The sequence below is a fragment of the Tiliqua scincoides genome, chromosome 3, assembly GCF_035046505.1.
Source record: "Tiliqua scincoides isolate rTilSci1 chromosome 3, rTilSci1.hap2, whole genome shotgun sequence".
Lineage (NCBI taxonomy): Eukaryota > Metazoa > Chordata > Lepidosauria > Squamata > Scincidae > Tiliqua > Tiliqua scincoides.
In genome coordinates, this window is record NC_089823.1 from 164660294 (window position 1) to 164665573 (window position 5280).

Sequence of the window (5280 nt, forward strand, 5' to 3'; positions counted from 1 at the left end):
GCTTCAATGAGTTTGTGATATGCCCCTCTAGAGCTTTATGTATGTTTGTACTTGTGGCTGGCCTCCAAATAGCTCATGACAGCATACATTGTTTGTAATGTCAGGCATCAGGGGGAGCAGTAGCAGTGAGCAGTTCTAGTTGCAAGTAGCAGGGTTGCTACAGCTGAACTGTGTCAAAGGCAGGCTAGAACCTTCCCTCTGGAAGCTGATCGGGCAGCAAGCTGCAGCTCATCCTTGTGGTTGGCAACCTTCAGTCTCGAAAGACTATGGTATAAGCCTACAGCACCCGGTATTCCCAGGCGGTCTCCCATCCAAGTACTATCCAGGCCTGACCCTGCTTAGCTTCCAAGATCAGACGAGATTGGGCATGTGCAGGGTAACAGTTGCTGTCTACATCCTTGTGAGGGGACACAGAAAGATGGACAAATGGTCTGATTCAGCATTAGGCAGTTTCACATACAGTAGAACCTCTTTAAGTTGACCACCCAAGGGACTGTAGGAATTGGTCAACATAGGAAGGTGGTCAACATACGGAAAAATATGTAATACTGTACTTATAATATTTTAGAGTCTTTATTATAGATATCATACCTAAATGTATACAGTGAAGATACAGAAAAAAATGCATTCAGAATTACATACATACGTATACTGTATGTGAATTCTTTTTTTTTTTTTTTTTTTAAAGAGTCAATCCTGGTTTGCTGCTTCTTTTTTGTGTAAAGATAAGAAGAGAATGCACTATCAATGCTGGCTATCCCATTCAACTTGGCTGGACATTTTTTCATGGCATATGACTTCAACTGTTTTATCAGATGCCCAACATCCCCTTCCTTTAGAATCTCTGCATCCATGTTGTCCTCACTGTCTTCTTCCCCTGGTGCGTCCTTCACTTCTCCGCTGCGCAGTATTTCGGACAATATTGCGTGGAATATTGTTTCCGGATCAGGTTCAATGCAGGTTCCGCTCTTACATTTGTCACCTTTCATGACGAGGCTTCTATCAGGCATTGCTTTGAAAAAGAGTCCGCACTCATCAGTATTAAAAATGTCATCCTCTTTGAAGCCTCTTGCAAAGTTTGGGAACTTAATAATGAATTCTTCAACAACTTCTGCCGAAACTTCATTTGACTCACCAGTCAAGACTTTCTGGGAGATCTTGTGTTGCAGTTTAAATTTTTCAAGCCAACCACTTGATGCTTGGAAATCTTCTACCCCAAATTTCTGCACAAACGTCTTAGCAATTTCTTGGATCATTGGCCCTGAGATTCTGGCGTTCACTGCCCTAATTTGTTTGAACCAGCATAAAGTAGCTTCATTTACTTCATTAAGTGAAGTTTTCTTCCTTTTCCACTGTAGGCCTCCGTTTTCCTTACTGTATCTCTCAAAGTACTCATATTTACGTTTTTTGATGTTGCTAACTGTGGTCTTGCTTCCTTGTTAGCATTCAGTGGTCAACTTACAGAGGGTAAATTAATACTCTGTGCAATGGTTGAAGTGGTCAAGATACAACTTACGGAGGTGGTCAATATAGAGAGGTTGGTCGCCCATAGTGTATATGCAGTGTCTGTCCATACTGTGAAAATTAGGTCAACCTAAGAAGGTGGTAAATATAGAGAGGTGGTCAACTTTGGAGGTTCTACTGCATGTTCAAAATCTGCACATCTCATATGGCTGCCTGATGTCCTTCAGCCCACCAGTTGGCCCAGCAAGCTGATGGTTTTCTTTGCAAGTCAATCCCAAAAGATGTTAGGGAAAGATCTTTAGCCTACTCTATGAAGTCCAGGTAGGAGACTTTCCCAGGGAGGGTGTGTGTGTGTGTCAGAGAGAGAGAGAGAGAGAGAGAGAGAGAGAGAGAGAACATGCAGTTTGCCCAAGTGTACTATGGATGTAGCTTGCATTTCTATTTGGCACGTTTAAAAACTCATTTTTCTTCGATGATGGACCACAAGGTGCCCATCATGTTTGCAGGCAGTTTCCCCCTAGCTGCTGACCAACCCAGCTGAGCTCCAGCACAGTTGCTGAATCTTAAGAACATAAGAACAGCCCCGCTGGATCAGGCCAAAGGTCCAGCTTCCTGTATCTCACAGTGGCCCACCAAATGCCCCAGGGAGCACACCAGCTAACAAGAGACCTGCATCCTGGTGACAAAAGACCTGCATCCTGGTGACTTCAGACCATCCCTTGAGATCATTTCAGGAGTATTTGAGAAGCTTGGGCTTCTTTGAGGATATTTGAGGATATTGGGCTCCTGAAAAATGTCCCCTTCCCCCCTCCTGTCCTTTTGCTTACTATCTGCTTGATGAAGGGGTAGGACACTGAATAGCACAATCCTATGCTTATCTACTCTGAAGCACATATCCCTTTTTTCACATTCATGAGCCAAGATAGTTGTAACCAACAGTCTTCCAGAAGCACTATGAAAGCAATGAAAAGACCTGTGTTGATATTTGTGCTATGGATCCTAGTTTTTTCTCTCAGAGAAAGCATCTCATTAGGTTTGCCACCTTTTTTTTTTTACTGCCCATGTTACTATGTCTTTAACAGCATCCTGTCTAGCTTTGCCGAACTCATCTCTCATGCAAAGGAGAAAGAAAAAAAATCTCCACAAGCTAATTTCTAAATATTGTTAAGGATGCAAGAGCAGAAGCTGCAAACATTTTTAAAAGGTGGCATTTCTACACTTGTTGCAGTTCCAACTCTCAAGCTAATCAGCAGAATTTCACACTGCTGCATTGTTAAAGGTTCCCATTAAATGCTCTAAGTGTACATATGAAAATATAAGATTTGAATGCAAACATTAGAGCACTCATAGTTAAAATCTCTGGGTATCCTGGCCATAAAATCCCAAAACTAGTTTTGTTTGATGAACATTAGAATTTGTATATGTATTCATTCTACAGGTACACTCTTAAGTGTAGCTAAAACTGGCTTAGAGCCCAATCCTGAGCTCTGGTGGTGCATGGCTGTGGCAACACTGAACACGGCTGCTGCCGCATCCTCTACACCCATGGCAGCCACGTGTGGCACCTCTGGAGAAGGGGACTTTTATCCCCTTCCCCCAGGTAAAGGGAGTAGCCCCGAAATGGGGCTACTTGATTCACCACCAATCAAAAAGTCCACGTGAGGTAATAGCCTTTGTGTCAGGTGCCAAGCCTGATGAGAAGGCTCAGGATCAGTTGGAGCTTTGTTCCACTAGTCCCGCCCACCCCCTCCCCCTCTTGCCTCCCACCTCTCCATCATGCCTCCCCGCCCCTGCTCTCTTCCCTGCTGCTTGGCAGTCTGTGTGACCACTGAGTAGCACTGGCCAGTGCTGGGCTAGTCACTGACCCAGCATTAGAGCTGGCAAGCGTGCCTTAGGGCATGTCAAGCTCAGGACTGGGCTCTTAGGCTGCAATCCTCTCCACACTTACCTGTGAGTAAGCCCTATTGACTATAATGGGGCTTACTTCTGAGTAGACACGCTTAGAATTGAGCTGTCAGTATTGAGATTTGATCAATATCAATCCAACTTTACTACTGCTTGGCCCATATCTGAATGGGATAGTCCTCTAGGAATAGTACCTATGTCACTTTCAATACTTGGGAGGGAAAGACAAAACAGACATTTCACAAATGGAAACGTAAAATCAGACTAGATCTTGCTCCTCTAAATGCCTCCTAAGTTAACAAACACAGTTGCTTGCAAAAGGAGGAGGTATGCAAGTGGACCAAACAGCAACCCAGAACTTTATAATGTGGGAAACATATAAAAATGTAATCATAGTTCCTGTAAAATTTCCCAGTGTTACAAATGTATAGATAAGGTTTTTTTTCCAGACCACTTTTGTCTTGAAGAGCTAATATTTTTGTGCTCAAGCCAAAAGTAAAACTGAGTAAAACTGGAAGAATGTAGTGGACAAGAGGGTGAACTGGCAATGAAAGTCTGTTATAGCTCCCCATATGTAATATTAACCTACCTTGCAGGGTTGTTGTAAGCACTTCAAGGATATAAGCACTTTATATATGTATGGAAACCACTGCATTGTATATGACTGGTTAGCTCTGCTTTTCCATGCTGCTTGTTGGGTTCTGTGCTTACATACACTTTTACCAACTGAAGGTGCTTGAATAAATTATGGCAAAAACTTCCAAGTCCAAGTTGAACCTACTTTAAATTCTGTTGGGTTTGTTTTAATGAATGCACTAGAATGAAGTGATGAGATATGATAGCCTGTGCCTTATATATCATAGTAAACATACTGTATTTTACTGCAACCACTGAACATCATTAGTGAATTGTGAGTTAATGACAGCCTTTTCCAGCCCATCACTAGTTTCTGGGACAATTCTGCAAGAAAGAAGTTGATCAGTTTAATGTTTTTAGGATACCGTTACTGCATAGCTCAGAGGAAAGGATTCTTTGACTCTAAATAAAGCAAAATCTATCTCACCTAATAGAAACCACAGAAGCTGCTTTATACAGTCAGTCCCTTGGTCTAGTCTGCTCAATATATTCCACTGATTGGTAGCAGCTCTCCAGGGATTCAGTGATGGAATCTGGAACCTTCTGTATACTAAGCATGTGCACTGCCACTGAGCTGTCGCGCTTCTTGTAGAACACTCACCACATGAAGTGGGCTCTTAATGCATTTTTGATCAGGCCCCTCCAAATATTGTCGTTCTGTAGAGATGAGGGGCAAGTGCTAGGATGTGTTTTTCAGTAACAAGCCCTCACTTATATAATCATTATATATACTGTCATTAACCTGAGACCCAAATAGGGCTTGTTGTATACATTAGCTTTATTGAACACTTTGTAAGTTATATTAATATCACATTCCCAATATCACATATTATAATATCACATGTGCAAAATATCTTGAAACAAATATATTCAAGATCAAGGATATCATCCGAAGTCCATTAGGCAACTATAGCTCTAGATCAGTGATTTTCAATTTTTTTCATCTCATGGCACACTGACAAGGCACTAAAAGGGTCAAGTTTTTTTACAATTGACAAGGCACACTGTGCGGTCAATGGGGGGCTCACATCCCCCAACGGTCCTATTGAAAAATGACCCTCTCACAAATTCCCACGGCACACCTGGGGACCATTCATGGCACACCAGAGTGCCACAGCACAGTGGTTGAAAATGGCTGCTCTAGATACACAATGAGAAACCCAACCTTAGTGCAAATCCTTCTGTGGATTATCAAGTCCTTGCTAATTGATTCACAGGGTCAAGAATACAGTTCTGGGGTCTTGATATCCCATAAAGTAAGGCACATGCATTGGC

General features: G+C 42.4%; 1 pseudogene; it reads right to left on the bottom strand.

Moving 5' to 3' along the window:
* Positions 1–274: 274 nt before the first annotated feature.
* On the bottom strand, positions 275–394 carry LOC136646794 (5S ribosomal RNA; annotated as a pseudogene).
* Positions 395–5280: the final 4886 nt, after the last annotated feature.